Consider the following 18,182-nt stretch of genomic DNA (forward strand, 5'->3'; position numbering starts at 1 on the left):
GCTGGATAACTCAGCTCCCGCTTGCTTAGATCAGATAATGGACTTTCAGTTAAGCAAGAGGCACCATGATCACTTAAAATACATCTTACCCACACAGAAAAGCAGAACACTTTACTTGTCAGGGATCTCGGAAGAGCCTGACAGTTCTGTCTGACATTTGTACAAGTCTTTTTCTTCAGCGTCTATATATAATACGCCTCCCTCCCGCTACTGTAATTGCTGCATTTGAGAGAGTTTCTGCTTTAACTTCTTTTGTTACTCCCCAGAGTGTGTCCCTTCCCCGAGCAGTGTGTGGAGACAGGCCGACGTTCTGTGGGCACAGGCACCAGAGCAGAGGCAGTCCCCTTATACCTGCCTCCCTTCCGGGCCCGGTTCGGCTCTCAGCCAGGGCAGCACAGCCACTGACCTTTTATTTTTCCCAGTGGATGCTCCACCGCCACTCCGCCCCTCCCCTGAGGCTCCGCCCTCACTCCACCTCCGCCCCGCCCCCTCCCCAGGGCTCCCACCCGCTCGCTGCGCTTCACTTTGGGAGCAGGGGGCATGTGGGCGTTCGAAGTGCATGCCAGGGACCTGCCCAGCAGGGTTTGCATACCCCCATGAACCAAGGAGAGGGGGACACAGACCCCACTGACTGTGGAGAGGTGAAGATTCCTTGGACTTTCCCAGGAGGCTGAGAAAACAGAACAAAACAAAAGACATAAAATGGGTGTATTCATTTCACAAGTTTTTAAAAGAGAAGGGAACTCTAAAAGCAATGTGTTATTTCTTAAACAGTGACTGTTGTTGACTAGTTTCAGAGTAGCAGCCGTGTTAGTCTGTATCCACAAAAAGAACAGGAGTACTTGTGGCACCTTAGAGACTAACAAATTTATTAGAGCATAAGCTTTCGTGGGCTACAACCCACTTCTTCGGATGCATATATGCAGCCCACGAAAGCTTATGCTCTAATAAATTTGTTAGTCTCTAAGGTGCCACAAGTACTCCTGTTCTTGTTGTTGACTAGTCATTGCAGAAGAGCCGACGGATCAGACATGTCTCCCCACCTTTGTCTAGCGACATTATAAACTCTGTGTTGCAGACTCTCTCTGTTTATGTCTATGTCCAGCACCTTCCACCCTGCAGCCCTGATCTTAGCTGGGGTCTCTAGGCACAAAACAACAATTGTAATGTTAAATAACGTGGAAGTATGTGTGTTAGTGCATGCTAGGTGTGTACACATGAATGCACGTGTGTATCTGCGTGTAGTGTGGGAGTCAGTTTCTACAGATTTATTTATATAGGTATCTGGACTGGTGCATTTTTGTGGTTGTGCTCTATGGATTTGTATTTGGGCTTCAGGAGTGGTCTTTAATGGACCCGTTGCAGATGTGATAATGTGTGGTCCACACATAAAATTACAATAACTTTAGTGAACAAAAAACATGGAGCTGGTTAAGAAAAATGGGAAGAGAGAAGGGAATGAATCATGAAAACCTTTGTGAAATTTCATTTTTTTTTTAAATTACCCTTTTTGATTATTTTGCTGCTAGCTCATAGAATATCAGGGTTGGAAAGGACTTTAGGAGGTCATCTGGTCCAACCCCCTGCTCAAAGCAGGACCAAGCCTCAATTTTTGCCCTGATCCCTAAATGGCCCCCTCGAGGATTGAACTCACAACCCTGGGTTTAGCAGGCCAATGCTCAAACCACTGAGCTATCCCTCCCCCCAGCTCTAGCAGCCTGTAACAAATAAAACCTGAACTTAGCATAACACATCTGTCAAAACAATAAATATGCCTGTTTGGGCCTTGCAGTGAAAATGAGCAGGTGAGAGATGGTGGGGAAGAGCAAGTGATGGAGGGAGGGGGGATGGAGTGAGCAGGGGCGGGGCCTCAGGGAAGGGGCAGGGCAGTGGGCAAGGCAAGGGTGTTTGGTTTTCTGGAATTAGAAAGTTGGCAACCCTAGCCTTATGCCCGACTAGATGATCTAATGGTCCCATCTCCCCTTAAAACTCTATGAAACTATAAGTGCCTTCAACAAAAACTACAAGACCTTTTCTCTCTAGGAGCTATACGCTTTCCCACCTCAGAGACCCTATTAAAGTGAAGATTCTGTCCCTAATGCGAGAGTGGAGCAGGTCTGTGCTAAGACACAGCCAGGGCATGACTCTCTATTGCACAGTGTCTTGTGCAATCGTTTCCCCAGTGCAGAGCTGATGTCAATCGCCAGCCTTCTGGCGTGGTAGCATTTTACACTCTGCGGCGCGTACACAGCTTCGAGAGGTGCAGGGAGTGGGGAATAAGGCCCTAAACCTTGAGGCGTCTATGCTCCAGTGCATTAAGTCTACTTTGCGCCACTTGCCCAGTGCAAAGCAGATGTGATCGTGGCAGATCCAGGTACTGGAGGATTCCCATGCACATAGGGTGACCAGACAGCAAGTGTGAAAAATTGGGATGGGGGTGGGGGATAATAGGAGCCTATATAAGAAAAAGACCCCAAAATTGGGACTGTCCCTATAAAATCGGGACATCTGGTCACCCTAGATGCACAGCAGGATTCTCAGGCGACGTAGCACGGCGGTAGAGGCTTCTATACCCCTCTCTATGCCACTGGTGCAAGGGGCCCGGCCCAGGGAAAGCAGGTGACCAGATCACTCCTTACAAACCACACATACGAATTTGCTTCTCTGCAAACTACATATTTAACCCACATAATTAAGCAACCAACCTCAATTAAAGAAAAAAAAAAGTTTTGCAGGCAAATGAATTTTCAGGGTTAATTTAACTGTTCATTTCCCAAAGAAACAGCATAAAGAAATTATTCATGTACCTACTCCGCATTAGCATGTGCAACCCGTAACTGCCGCGTCACGGCACGAGCTGCGCTCCCCACCAATGGGGCTAAAGAAACAGTGCTCTCAGCAATGTGCTCACGTTGGGCTAGATTCTGCGACCTCGACTCCAGCCGAGCTGTTCTTTACCCAAGAAAGGAGCGTCAGTGACATGAACGAATCCCCCGCTCGCAGTGCAAGGTATGATGCAGCGTGAGGGAGGGCAGCGGAATATGCCCTTGGGGAGGTAGAAATCATCTAATGGACAAGATGTTAACTTCCTACTTTCCATCAGCATTTGTAGCCTACATAGATTAAAGACACTTCAGGGTGCCAGGATGTCCCAAGCATGACAGGTTCACTCACGTTCACTGTCAGAATTGCGTGACAGGAATGAATAACCAAAGAACTGAACTCAGAAAGAAGGTGACGGGAAATGTGGAAGAAGAAGAAGAAATCAGTAAGAACAGTGGATGCGAATAAATTAGCAACATTAAAAAGACAATGGCCCAAATCCTCACTGGTGTAAATCAGGCTAGTCCCATTGACGGCAATAGAGTTATGCTGGTTTACACCAGTGAGGATCTTGCCCATTATGCTACTTGGGCCAACTGCGACACGTGGTGAAGACAAGGTGAAGACGAGGATCCAGGCTGGATCATGAGCCCTGGGAAGGCACAGCAAGATTGGAATGAGAAATTTCCCTTGTTACATTAAAACCAAGGTTTGCATCTGACCCTCTTGTAGAGGAGGGCCCAGCCTACGGAGCAGAAGGCCACTGCTTTCTCACCAGCCCTTTTGAGGTGGCTAGTGCCAGGCAGTCCTTGCATGCTGGTGAGGGGTGCTGCCCCCTGTGAGTGCCCACCCCCCATTACAATTTTGAAAAAAAAATGTCCACTGGCTCTATTATTGCTCAAAAACATGGGTGGAAATCTACGATTTGTCCCATATTTTCCCCCATCAAAATTCAAAATTTAAACTTTGTCATTAAAATTTCAGCCAGGTCTAGTCCATTGTGCTGTTTCCCTACCTACCAGAGCTCCCCACAGTGTCTGGCTGCACTCTGACCCCCACAGAGACGACATACAGAATTATGAAAACTTTGGAGATGTAGCCCAGGGAAAGAGAATCTCACTAAAGCACATTGATTAATGACACTGCTACTCCCCACTGAACAGCAGGCCTAGAGAAAGCTTTGCTTCTTTCCTCTCCTTAATGCCGTAAAAGGCTTTTAGCATGTGAGTATTCTTCCACTGGAGTAAGACTGGCTGTTGGTAGACATCATTGTAAGCGCTTTAGGGCAAGGATGATCATATCTTTGTAAAGAATCTAGCCCAACAGGGGCTTAAACTGGCTGGCTTCTGAGTGCTACTGCAATATAAACATTAAATAACATTGTTATACTGTTGGCGCACTGCTCTTCCCTTCCTCACATTCCTTCTCTAAATATTTTATTAGAGCTGATTGGAAAAATGTTTCTTTATGCCACAGAAAACTGGATTTTTTTAAATTACAGTTTGAGAGCAGGACAATTTTTTTGTCAATAGTTTATTTGCTAAAAAATATATTTTTGGTCGAACAAAACAATTTGCAAATCCAGGTAAAAATTCAGCGAATAGTTTCTGCCAAATAAAAAATGGGAGGAAAGTAATTAGAGAAAGTTGAAATGATCCACTTTTGAAACATTTCTTTTATAAAATGTCATTTTGAAACAGTGACGTTTGTTTAAAATTTAGTTATTTTTTTTTAAAAAGGGTAAAAAACAACAAAAAAAAAATAAAATAAAAAACCATAAATTTTAATAAAGTGTCATTTCAGGTCAAAAAGGTTCAAGGTTTGTCTCCATTAAAGATGTGGCAGCTGCTGGGCTGTAGCACGTCAGTGCAGATACTGAGGGGGAGGGATAGCTCAGTGGTTTGAGCATTAGCCTGCTAAACCCAGGGTTGTGAGTTCAATCCTTGAGGGGACCACTTAGGGATCTCAGGCAAAATCAGTGCTTGGTACTGCCAGTGAAGGCAGGAGGCTGGACTCAATGACCTTTCAAGGTCCCTTCCAGTTCTAGGAGATGGGATATCTCCATTAATTTAATTAATTACAGCAACAGAAAGGGATTCTTCCCTTGCCGAAGTGAATCCCCTCGCAGGAGGCAGCAGCTAGGTTGATGGAAGAATTCTTCTGTTGACTGAGTGCTGTCTACACTGGGGCTTAGGGCGGCTTAACTCCATCTCTCCAAGGTGTGACTTTCACATCCGCGAGGGACGTAGCCAGCTTGACCTCACCTTCTAGCATAGGCCGGCCTTCAGCTAGACTTGACATGAATATTTTTTTTCAGTTTAGGCACTGAACGGGGGGGAGGGAAACAAAACACAGATTTGCTCAGCTCTAGACAATCCAAATACTGAAATATTTCAGCCAAAAAGTGAAATATTTTGATTTGGAAACACTGCTGCAGTGTCTCCTGCAGCCCTTCTCTACAGGCTGGGCTCCCTGTCATGATGTGCCATACTCTCCTCTTTTGAAGCAGGGAGACAATGAGTCATGAGAGTCTGTGGTTTCAGTGCATCATGGGACGTGTAGTCCCGCCAGAGAGCCTGGTTCATACAGGAGAATGGGACTACAAGCCAATTGAACTACAACTCTCCTGGGAGTCTATAGATGTAGTAGTGCACCATGGGAAATGTAGTTTGGATGGGGTGCCTGGCCCATAATGGAGAATGGGGGCATGAGGCAACTGCCTACAACATTCCTGAGGCACTGTGGTAGCAAATCAAAATATTTTGGTTCAGGCATTTGTTTTTAAACATCAGAATTTTCTGCAGAAAGCAGACACTTTTTGCAAAAAGAAAAAACAAATATTCATTTAGTCAAAACCGTATTCTCTGTCCAATAACAATTTTGATGGGAAATTTTCAGCCAGACCTATTGCATTCATTTTGGTACTCTCTTTTCTTAAGCAGGAATGAGATAGCCATTGCCAGTCTTCTTGTCAGGAAGCATGGCCAGTATCTCAGGATGCGATTATGTAATTGAGACATAGGCCCTTCCTTCCATCCACTAGAGGAATACGGAGGATGCTATCACGTCTGCCGGTTCCTTCAGTATTATTTCATATAATAAATGGCTGATCGATGAAGCCAGGACTTGCTCTTTTGCTTGAAAAAACATGATCAATAAATGTTGCCAGCTGTCCTTTGTCAACTATTTAATTCCTTGTGGAGCTTGCAAAAGTTGAACTATACTAGTGTCATGCCTCTTCTTCAAAAATTGTAGTTGAACTTACACCATAAACAGATGTTGGCTGTTTATCTGGACTCAGCTCAATGAATCAAGATCGGATTTTTCTTCCATAAGAAAAAAAAAAACCCCACTTTCTGACCCCACTCCCACCAGCACCACACTGCATGCATAATTTCATATATTTATGGACTGACTATTTTAGATACACATCACCATGGTTATTTTTCTCAGCCCTGACTAGACGAAAAGGTTTGGATGAAATGAAAGAACACAGCAAAATTGTTCCACACTTGAGCTTCACCGTGACCTTGTTAGGAGAATGAACTAACTTCTCCCTGCCAATTGATCGGCTCTTGAAGTAGTTAGACACACATGGGTTCGATAGCTTTTCAGGAGATTGGTGAAAACAGACATGGATTAAAGAGAGAGTCTTGCAAGAAAAGAATAGCTTGGTTCTGTGGCCAAAAGGCAGAGATGATATGGACAATCAGTGAGTTATGTTAATAATAACCTGCTGTTACCTAGCTCTTTATCCAGATTTTAAATCACTTTACAGAAGAAGTCTGGATTGTTCTTCCCATTTTACAGATGGGGAAACTGAGGCAGCTCCCCCCCCTACTCTTCTTCTCCCCCTACATCCGCCTGTACTGCTCCATTTCTTCCTATGCCCCAGGTCTCCCTGAACACTCTCAGCCTCCTCCTGACCCTAACATCCATCTGCTCCTACCACAACCACCCCGCATCTTCTTCTTTGCTGGAAAGTTACTTTTTGATTAAAGAAAGTTGACATTCTCTTGGCATCCCCTGACTCCAGGAGCTGGGACTTTCCAAGACAGACTAACAATTGGAAGAGTTGACTGCATGGCAATATTGCAGTGAAATGCAATTCATGTTTTTGATGTGCTTTCCAGCTGAAGAGACAGACATGCTATAAAGGCTAGGGATATTTTATTATAATTCTGGTCCTATGTTTACAAATGACTGTAGTTAGACAACCTCATATTGGCTAAATAGTTGGCCTGGAAGTTACTCAAAACCAGCGTAAGTTTCCATTCTTCAGTCCATCTGCAAACCACCGGAGAGTCCTTTGAACTTAACCTGTGTCTGGACTCCCAGATGGGTCTTCGGGCCAGTTTTTTGCTCGCTCTGGAAACCCACCAACTTTTGGAGGTCACCATCCATGAGTGAAGCAAGCTGAACGAGGCATGCTGGGAGAAGGCAGATGGGCCGTGTCAGTCCTGCGGCCGACAGCATATGGTGCATTTCTGGTGGTGGGAAGGGCTGCCAGGAGGCTGGGGTCTGCCGGCATCGCGCATGGTGCTCTCCTGGGTTCTCTGTCCCAGCTGCTGTGTGGGAGGGGGATGGAGATTCCCTGGGCTCGCCATGTCGTGAGCACAGCGGAGCTCGTTTTCTTTCTCTGCAGCAGGAGCTCTCCCGCATTCCCCCACGGCTGTCGCACTCATATGCTGTACGTATGATAGCGTACCCCTGCCCAGGCTGCTCCTGATCCCCAAGGGTAGTAGAGTCTCTAATTCCTCCCTCCTGTGGGTCCTGGTTGGGACCAGTGGCCCTTGGATTCTTAGTGCTCAGTGGCTGGCTGCATTCAATCACAGACAGCTCCTAAGACTTGTAGGACGTTAGAAGGACAGGGCCAGCCGATAAGGCTGGAGCATGTTTTACTCCCAGAAAGGCGGAGATAAAACAAAGGAGGGGAAGTGGAGGAACCAGGAGCCAAAGGAAGAGGCAGGGGCCTCAGGGATAACCCTTAGCTGAGTAGCCAATGCTCCCTCCCTGGGCAATTGTCACGAGCATGGCCTAAGTCTCCACACTGGCCCGAGCCGGACGTTGAGGAGAGGGAGGGGCCCTTTTGCCAGGGAGTTGACAGCTCTGCTTGCCGGGTGCAGTAGGTCCCTGGCGGTCTCAGGCTCCAGGGTCTGAGCCGAGCTCCTGCTCAGCGGTGGCCTAGTGGGCTGAGCAGTTAGTCCTCTCAGGCGGAGAGACAGAAATGGAGCCTCCACCCCACAGCGAGCAGCTCAGGGGCTGCATCTTCTCCCAGGACCCCCAGGGGCTCAGCTCACATATCAGAGCTTGTGCAGGCTCCCCAGGACCTGCAGCTGGTTACCCTCCATGTCCCTGGGCTCCCGGTCCAGGCTGCACAGGCTGGGTGTGGCCGGCTGGGACAGCTGCAGCGCCAGTATCTGCCTCTTGTGCTGCTCTCGGTCAAGTCCCCCAGGTGGCAAGAGGCGGTGGGGCTGGAACAATGTTTGTAGTGGGGGTGCTGAAGGAGGAAGCCATGTATTTGGGTTATTACTATGTCAAGCCAGGGGGTGCAGCAGCACCCCAGTTCCAGCATCTCTGGCAAGAGAGCTACATTAGAGTAAGTGTAACATTTTTTGCTGCAAAAGCTGGATGGTGCGTCAGGACTGTAGTTTCTTGCACCCTGTCCCTTTACGGGTCAGAGCGGTGCTGAAGAGGGCAAAGCACACAGGTCTGGGGAGCAGGGTGTGGCCACAATAGAGTTCGATGCGCCTGAAGACTCTCTGTCATTGGGCTCGAGCCAGCCGGTGGTGCCTGTTCTGGAATTGGAAGATGGCAACGTGCCAGCTTAAAACAGCCTCCTGGTCGGGGAGTGCAGCAGTTGTGGGCCAGCCGGGAGCCGCTGACCTGCAATGAGCTAATCTCTCGAAGAGGCTAACCTAGCGCAGAAGCTGCTGCAGGCTATGCCAGGGAAAGCTGGCAGAAAGCAGAAAGGGATTTTGTAAAAACAAAGTGTTCTCTGGTAACTCAGCGGAGGAGGACAAGAGGGATTGAAGTGAAGGACCATGGGGAACAGCTGAGTATCGTCAGTCCCTACCCTCCGAAAGCTCTGCGGTGAAGTCGCCTACATGTCAGTGGCCAAGAAGCCAGTCGCTGGGGCTCCGATATTTCCCTCTGTTAGAGGGGGAGCCCCTTAATTGCTCCAACTGGTGGCTAGGCACCTGGTGCATTTTTTCTGCATACTCCATTATTGATTAGTCAAAAGCCCTGTTTTCAGAGGAATAGCAAACCCTAGGAGGTCCCCTAGCACCCCCAGACTGCTCACCAGATGCTTCTTTCTTTTAGGAGAGACCCTTTTATTACAGAGCTTTTATAAATTTGCATCTCTTTCAGCACGCACACTGGATTGTGTGTCAAAGGTATGCTTCCTTTTAAAAAGCTAGACACTGCTAAATCATCGGAGGCTGGACACAGCCTAGCCTTCCTTTTCTGGGCAGGCGATGTGCCAAGTAATTTTAAACGGGTCAGGTTTCTCTTCACACATCTAGACATCTTTTCGATTGGCAGCCGTCTGTCATTTTCATGGTCTCTTCTCTGTACAGGATATGGGCCCGTCTCAAAATCATGACATCCTGCTCCCAAGAATATGCAAGCTCTTGCGGCAAGTCAAATGGCTTATCTCGGTTGTCCTGAGGTCAGTCTAGAAATCCTGCTGTCCCCAGGCAGCATGCTGTCAGCGCCATACTACTCCACCCCCAGCATGGGCCTCACATCATTTTGGGTTTTTAAAAGTGTTAAACGTGGGAAATACCCTTTGCAACTTTCTAACCCACCACCTGTGGAAGCTTGCTACACTTCATAGGCAAGAAGTTTAAGGAGTCTATAAAACAAATGCCCAGGGCCTTAACTTTCACATATTTTAGTTTACTACCCAGACTTATCAGTTCTATGCACATCTTCTCCTTCAGTAACCATCTAACAACGAAGTACACATCGTAACCTTCGGATTGTGTGCTAGGAATGTGTTGCCCTGGTTCGTTTTGCCAGTAAAGGTCTTAAAGGTAGAACATATTCCCCATCCTTAAATTCCCAGGATTTTTTCAGCGTCAGTGACATAGCAAAAATGTAATTGAGACATGCAACCCTGTCCATAGGGGCTGGAAGTAGGGGTGCTGCTGCACCCCTGGCTTGCAGTGGTTTAGTTTGGTTCAATGGCTCTCAGCACCCCCCACTACACACATTGCTCCAGTACCCCTGACCCGGTCTCCCATCTGCATTCAAAACTGTAAAATAAATAAATAAAAAGTTTACTTTTCTGAAGAGTCAGGGGTTCGAATGTTGCCCATAAACCACAGGTGACTGTCTACATCAGAGATCAAACCCTGACACTGCATGTGTGTCCCTTGTCTGCAGAAGACTGACACTTATCAAAGTTTGAGCGAAACATTCCGTTTTAAGGGGGTTTTTTATGCCAAACCTGCAGCTTGTCTAAACACTCTGCGGACCTGCAACGCAGTCTACAGCTAGGGCATCTCAGCTGCATATCCCTGCACATCTGCTGCTCACGCCGAGGCAGATGGATACCTGCAATCGTGGCTGTGATTGAACAGCACATGGCAAAACTCACAATGAGTTCATGCACTAGACGACTTTTTCACACGCAGAATCCCCTAATAACGCTCATTGTGCAGCAGGCTGAAGAAGTGTCTTGGGATACACCAGGGCCCCGCTTTCTCCACGTAAAGCGCCCCCTGCAGGTTGACTTGTTGTTTAAACACTGCCAGGTCACGGAGACTAATCTGTTTTGATCGGAACGCCCCAGTTTCTCACGCAGCTTTCTCGCCCGTCTAACAATTCTGCATCTGTAGGTTTACCCTCGGACACGGCAGGCAAGGGGGCATCCACAAAACACAGATTAATGCCGCTCTATAAAATACTGTCTCTCTTTAAGGACAGTTGGACTATTGAGGACAGAATTTAAAATGCTATGGCCACCCCTGCCCATGTTTTGTGACAATTGCCACAACAAGGCACAACATCCCATCCACACGTATCTCTCTGTTACTCTGTAGTCGTTTAGCAGACTGATTTAGGAAATCTTCAGCAGATGGGTGATCCCCAGTTCTAACTGAAAACAAAGGCGGTCCAACTTACAGCCCTCTAAACGGAACGGAACCAAATTCTCTGGGGCCAGCCGACCCTTAACGTCATCAAGAACTAATTGTCATCCATCCCCGTCTCCCCCGAATGGCTTCCACAACCTGCAGATTGGAATGTATTTGCTCAAGACTAACAATACGAAGTTCTGCACAATACGCTGCTCCCCTAAATCTAGATCACTCCCGTTGCCAGCGTCTCACTCGCTCCATATACACATCTGTTTGGGGGGCTGCTGCTGCATTTTCAGGGGTGCTGGAGGGTTCCTCCCAAGAACCATCAGGGAGTCTTCGACATCAGACAGTATTTGAGAGTCCACCTCCAAGGGTTCACCACATGGTTCTTCAAGAGTGGATGAAAACCCTGCTACAGACCCTTCCGGGGAACAGAAGAACGGCCATATTGGGTCAGACCAAAGGTCCATCTAGCCCAGTATCCTGTCTTCCGACAGTGGCCAATGCCAGGTGCCCCAGAGGGAATGAACAGAACAGGCAATCACCAAGTGATCCATCCCCTGCCGTGCACTCCCAGCCTCTAACTCAGACTACTAAGAGGCGGTGGTGACGCTCAGGAGCCTAGGGCCAGATCCCAGGTCCTTTTTCCTCAGTCACGACAGTTCGAGAGCCTTCACGAGGTGGCATGGCATTTTGTTTCTCCCTTTACCACCTCTTTCGCCTTTCTAAAAATGTTTCACAATGACTCTGGCCCATCACTGTTTGGGGGATGAACAGACTGCGGCTAAACCCTGCAAGACATGCACACTGGCCCCATGTTTATTTCTCCCTCCACTGCCGTGCACTACAGCTAGCCCCAGCCCTCTCCACTCCTCCCGTGCAGACATTCTTGTCTTCAAACCCTTGGTCTGCAAAGCCTCGATACCACATCCCATCCCATTTGCTTAGAGCTCCCATCTCCTGGTAGAAAAGCCCTTTTTCCCCCAGCAGTCAGCATAGCCTCATACGCTTTAACGGTCTCTCGGAGCCACTCAAAGGGCTTGTACCAAGGGATATAAAGTCCATCATCAATTTTTGCTTCCAATTTTCAAAATTTTTACAACCGGTATTAATAAGCACCTCACCCTCCTTTAAGAGCGAAATTGTTTCAACAGTGTTATCATAGACCATGGCCTCCCCTGCATTGGGTGTTCCTTCAGTTCTTGGTGTTTTATTCACAACCCCTGGAGCGCAGGCTCCAGGTTTGTCAAGCTTTGTGTTTTCACTCACCGCTTTCTCGGGGCTGGGTGTTGTGTCCACCTCTGAGGAACTGGAATTGTGTTTGCAGTGTTGCTTTTTTACCAGAGAGTCTTTTGTGTTGTCCTTTGGCCAGGGCCGGCTCTGGCACCAGCAAACCAAGCGCGTGCCTGGGGTGGCACAATTGCAGAGGTGGCACTCCGGGGGCGGCAGTTGCGCTTGGAGGGTTTTGTTGTTGTTGTTGCTTGGGGCGGCAAAAAACCTAGAGCCGGCCCTGCCTTTGGCTTGATGAAGCCAAGCTTGGGGCTGGCCTGATGTTTGGTTTGTGCTCTTGTGCTGTTTTTATTGGTGGTGTTGTTCAAGTTCACAGAGCAAATTCCCAGTTCTTTGTTGGTGGTGTCTCTGTAGCTCTGACCATGGCATCATGAGGAGGGTTGCACAGGCCTGATAAATAGGAACCTATTTTACAAAATTCACAAAAACCCTTCACTCTATAATCTCTTCCTCACCAAAACCCACCACCCCTATGTATTTGCCTCAACACAAAACCAGTTAAACCACCAAACAAATACATCAAAATATATTTAGTAGGTTTCAACCATCTGTCAGCTGTTGCCACTGGAGAATTTTCCTTTTCAGCTGTGTCTTTCTTTTTGCTTTTTCGCTTGTAAACACCACAGTAGAAGGGTCTCTCTTGTTTTGACTGTATTGTGGGGGCCAAGACTACTACAGAACACATGAACCAGTCTTGTAAAATGTATAAATAAAATACTAATTAGGGTGGTTTTTCTACTATTTAAAAGTCATTGCTTTACAAAAATCCATGTCAGCTGTAAAACAGACGCCCACACACACTGCCACCCACACAGGGTTTGGTTTATTTCTACCACTAGTTTTTAATACAAACACATGTTTCTTCCATGTGCCCAAAAACAAAGTTTGTAACAAAACATTTCTAATATACCTCCAGTTCCTGAGGGGGACACATTTCCCCATGGGGTGGGGGGGAAGACATATTGCATATGCCCCTAAATCACAAACAATTTAAACATTAAAACCTACTTTTTAGCCATTTTAAAAAACAGACACAAAAACACACTTTGCACAGAATAACCCCCCCCCCCAGTATTTTAAACACCCAAACCAAACAATTTGCAACAAAATAATTTTTAAAAAGCCACACACCTATATACCCGCCTTTCCTGAGGCCACAGATACATCCTTCTGGGGGGAGGGCGAACGAGCGCATTATGGCATATCCCAGACAAGAACTTAACTACTAAAACTAACTGTTAAAAACCCCATCTTAAAAGCACATTTAAAACCAAGTTTCAGAAATGTATCTTCCACCACAGAGTAAATATGCGCTGGCGCATTGTTATTCTGTTTCCCCTCACATGTGTTTGATTAAACAACAAGCAAAAATTGAGTTAGTATTATTATCCCCCAAATACAGTAGCTTAAAACTCCTATACAACCTGTTTAATAGGTTTTGTTTTTAAACAAACAGTATTAAACACAACCATAGTTAAAAGAGGGTCCTACCTTGCCCTGGGGAAATACAGCCTGAAGTTGCTATTTCCATACTAAACAGCTCACACTACAATAAAGACATGTATCATTATTAGTATGGACACAGAGTAAGAGTCGACAGTATATATTTTCAGAGTTATAAAACCAGCAATATACCTCATCTAGCAGCAGCCATTCTGTCCAAGATGGTTTCTATTATAGAAAGACAATCTCTTTAAACAAAAATACAAATCAAAAACAAAAAGCTAAGGTTTTTATCCAATCATGCCTCTTTGTTTGAAACAAACTCCAAGCTTTGTAATTAGCTGGTTGATTTGATCACTGCAGCTTTTAATTAACAGGTAAGGAATGCATGCACCTCTCCCTAAACACTCCTTTTTGTGATCCGTGAGTGAACATTAAATTGTCTACACCACAGGGCTGCTTTAAAATAAATTTTTCTGTTCCAGTTAAAAACAGAGAACTACAGAGCCTTCTCACAGTATTAAACAGTAAATCACCATAAACAACAGTCCTGTGACTGTACCCTTTCCAGACGGAGGATCTTGCGAGTTAACGTCTGTCTTTGTTTTTTTCATTTTAAACATGTTTTTTTATAGTTTGTTTTTAAATGAAAATGGATGTAGCACAACCTTAATGAACACCCCACAAATGCCCACAGCTTCTCAAGGGTTGATGTTCTTCCCGCGTATTCTCATGTTATGAGTGTGGTGGTTTGTGAACCCTTAGAACATTTCAGGTTGGGGTTAGATCAGGTTACTCTGTGGAAATATATTATTTTGTTTAACTTTTAATGACTTTGTGTTGCTAGAAAGACTAACCCATAATGTTCTACAAACTCCTGAGATTTTATTTACTTTATAATAGTAATCAGACCTCCCCATCTCCCTTTCTGTGGGTGAATCCCTAGCAAATCTAATCACTGATAATTTTTCCAGCCCTTATCAGGGGCTAATATCTTTAACCCTGATGGAATGTAGAGGAAACACGGGTGAGCGACTGCAGCGGAAGCCAACAGTTCCACGCTGCTCCATTTTTTCAGCAGGTTGTGGTTAAACCAATATCTCTCAAACCTCCATGTTGTAGACAAAATACAGGAGACCTTGCTTTACTGTAAACACATTTGTGTTATTTCCCCTGGACTCTCCTACATGCATTCAGCTTTTGACTGAGACGAGGTCTCTTTTCTTAGAGACATCATAGCTGGGTGCTCACAAGCCAAGATGTACACCCACTGAAAACACACCATGCTGCCCCTTCAAACCCTTCATCTTATTAAAAGCCCACACAGATCTTGTGACGGAAACACAGAGAGTCACAAAGAGCTTTTCAATAGATATTTTTATTTACAGATACCAAGTTTTATTATATTTTATATCACGTTTGTCCCTCCACCATTCTCTAACTTCGTCCCTTTCGATTTCTTACAAATCGTCTCTCTCCTAAGCAGGGATCTGTAACGTTTGGTGCGGATTTTGTCAATATAACGCACTAAGCGGGTATCCTTCCGTTTGGTCATTTTGTTTAAAACACTGTTATGGGTTCAAGCGCCTTGCACAGCGTTTACCAAGGTCACCCCTTGTGCTAAATTCTCTTGGGTTACACACAGACAGGACGACTCTCCAGGCAGGCTCCCTGGCTTTAGGTCTGAGCAAGCTGGAGGTGTTTGTTTTGGAGTATGGCAGAAGTTTAATGAAATGCTGCAGTTTTAAAACAGCCCCTAGTCAGGAAGTGTAGCATAGAGTCCTGCCGGCCTCTCCGGGAAAGGCCTCTTCCAGATCCTCTGGTGAGGAATATGGAACTCTCCCCGGTTCTCCTATGTGTCTCCTCAATTTCCTCCTGTGCCCCAAGGCCCTCTGAATGCCTAAAGTCTCCTGTTCCTTCACGTCCCCTGGTGAAAAGCCCTATTGTTCTCCAGGTGAGGGGTGTGGAGCTCTCCCGGGTTCTCCAGGTGAGCTCTGCTGGGTTCTCTGGATCAGGAGCCTGGACTCCCTGCAGCACATCATAGAATCATAGAATATCAGGGTTGGAAGAGACCTCAGGAGGTATCTAGTCCAACCCCCTGCTCAAAGCAGGACCAATCCCCAACTAAATCATCCCAGCCAGGGCTTTGTCAAGCCGGGCCTTAAAAACCTCTAAGAAAGGAGATTCCACCACCTCTCTAGGTAACCCATTCCAGTGCTTCACCACCCTCCTAGTGAAAAAGGTTTTCCTAATATCCAACCTAAATCTCCCTGTAGGGAGGTTCGGCTGGGGCTCGTCCTCCTCCGGGCGGCGGGGAGCCAGTTCACCTCGCTACTTGGGTCTGGTGTGTCGGGGAATTAGCCTGGCTGTGCGACAAACAGGTTCAATAGCAAATCCCCAGGCTCCTGGGTCTGAGCAGCCGGGGAGAGGGGGAGACTGCCACCTGCAAGGTGGGTGGCAGGGGGGGACGCAGGCCCACCCACTCCACTGCGTCCCAGCCCGGGGCCCTAGCAGCGGCAGAAGACCCGCTGCTGTGTCAGTGGGGATCCCGGCTGTAACACACTGACATGGGCTCTGGGTGTGCTGCTGCCAGACTAGGGTGGCTCCCCGGGCTACTTCCTACCTCCCCATCTAGAGGTACCTCCACGGGGTCACACACCATGGGCTCCTCGGGCTAACTGGCGCGCGGTAGGCTTGGCAGGGTCTCTGGGCTCGGGCTAGCATCAGGCGTTGGCTGGTCTGGCCAGTCCTCGGTTCGGCCGCCGATCGCCGTGGTGTCCCCACCGGGAGCTACACCACAGGCATCTGGTCTCTCCGGTGACCGAGCTTCAAGTGAGCTCTGGGCTTTTATACTTCCTGTCCTGCGCCTTGACCTCTGAGGGGCGGGCGCAGGGTTTGCTGGCTCCGCCTACTTTGGTGTCCGGGGAGGCTCGTCCCCCTCTGGAGCAGCGGGGAGCCAGACCGCCTCGCTACACTCCCCCACTGCAACTTGAGACCATTACTCCTTGTTCTGTCATCTGGTACCACTGAGAAGGAGTCTACATCCTGGAGATCCTGGGAACTTCCTCTATGGACGACACAGGGCTGCAGGTAGGACTTTCAATACGGGTAGGGGTGGGGTAGTGATTTTTGGTAGAGGCCCTGAGGAAAACCCTCAAGTGGCCCACATCCCCAAAACAGAACTTTTGTTTACGTATGTTAAGGTGTGAATCCTGGGCTTTCTCCTCAGAGCACGCTGTGTTGTATCTGAGGGCCTGGCTCTCAGTAACAGATTTCTTGGTGTGTTTGGGGTGGTTACTGTACTCTAAGTAGGTAGGTGTGGTGATCTGTGTGTTTCTTGTATATAGGTGTCTGTAGGGTTCCGTTGTTGAAGCTAATCATGGTGTCCAGGAAGTTGATGCTGGTGCGGGAGGTGGTTGTTGAAGTTCTGGTGGAAATCTATGAGGGAGTGTAGGTCATCTGTCCAGAGGATGAAATATCATCGAAGCATCTCAGGTATATCATTAGTTTTGTGGTGCGTTTGTCCAGAAATTCTTCCTCAGAGTGGCCCATGAAGAGGTTGGTGTATTGGGGAGCCATCCTAGTACCCTTGGCTGTTTGCGTGGTTGGACAAAGTGTTTGTTGTGGAATCTAAAGTTGTTCTGGGTGAGGATGAAATGGATGAGTCTGGTGATGTGTTTGGGGTGGAGAGATCTGAGGGTTGTCTATTGCCTTGTCCATGCTTGAGACAGGCAGTGATGCCGTCATTGTGAGGATGTTGGTGTGTAGGGAGGTGACATACAAGGTGGCCAGGGTGGTGGTCTGAGGGAGATCATTAATGTCGTGGGGTTTCTGGAGGAAGCCAGTTGTGTCCTAGAGGCAGTCGGCCCTTTGTGTGTGAGTGGTTTGAAGTTGGCTTCTAGGAGTCCTGACATTCCTTCAGTCAGTGCCATGGCCAGATACGATGGGTCTGCCTGGGCTCCCTCGCTTGTGTATCTTGGGAAGCACGTAGAAGATCCCTGGGATGGGTCATGGGGGATGAGCTTGTAGCGTTTCTCCTGGAGTTTGGGGAAGGATTTGATGATATCCTTAAATTCCTGGGTAAATTGTAATGTGAGGATGTTCTTTATAGCAGGTGATGTTGAAGAGTTGTCGGTTGGCCTTGTTGACATAGTCATCATGGTTGAGAACTACGATGGTGCCCCCTAATAATGTTTATCATTTTGTCTTATAAATTAAAGTTGAAATGAAACATTTCTACAAGATCAAAACAAAGGCTTTCAATAATGCCCAAATGAAATGCTTTTGGAATATTTCGTTCTGCCAAAAATTCAATTTTCCACTTTTTGTTCTGATTTGGGAAGGAAGCAAATTTCAAAATCTCCGTATTCCCCGCAGGATAGAAATTGCGGTTTTTTTAACCTGCTGTAGTTAATGAATCACCTTCTTGCTACTACGTTAAAGAGTAAATTATATTTATTGTTAGACATCTTCTTTGTAAAGGCTCTAAATCAATTCATTCAGTCTGACCGTTCAGTTAGCTGAACGTGCAACTCT

Source organism: Terrapene carolina, unplaced genomic scaffold, assembly GCF_002925995.2.
Source record: "Terrapene carolina triunguis isolate 2854851 unplaced genomic scaffold, T_m_triunguis-2.0 Scaffold132, whole genome shotgun sequence".
Lineage (NCBI taxonomy): Eukaryota > Metazoa > Chordata > Testudines > Emydidae > Terrapene > Terrapene triunguis.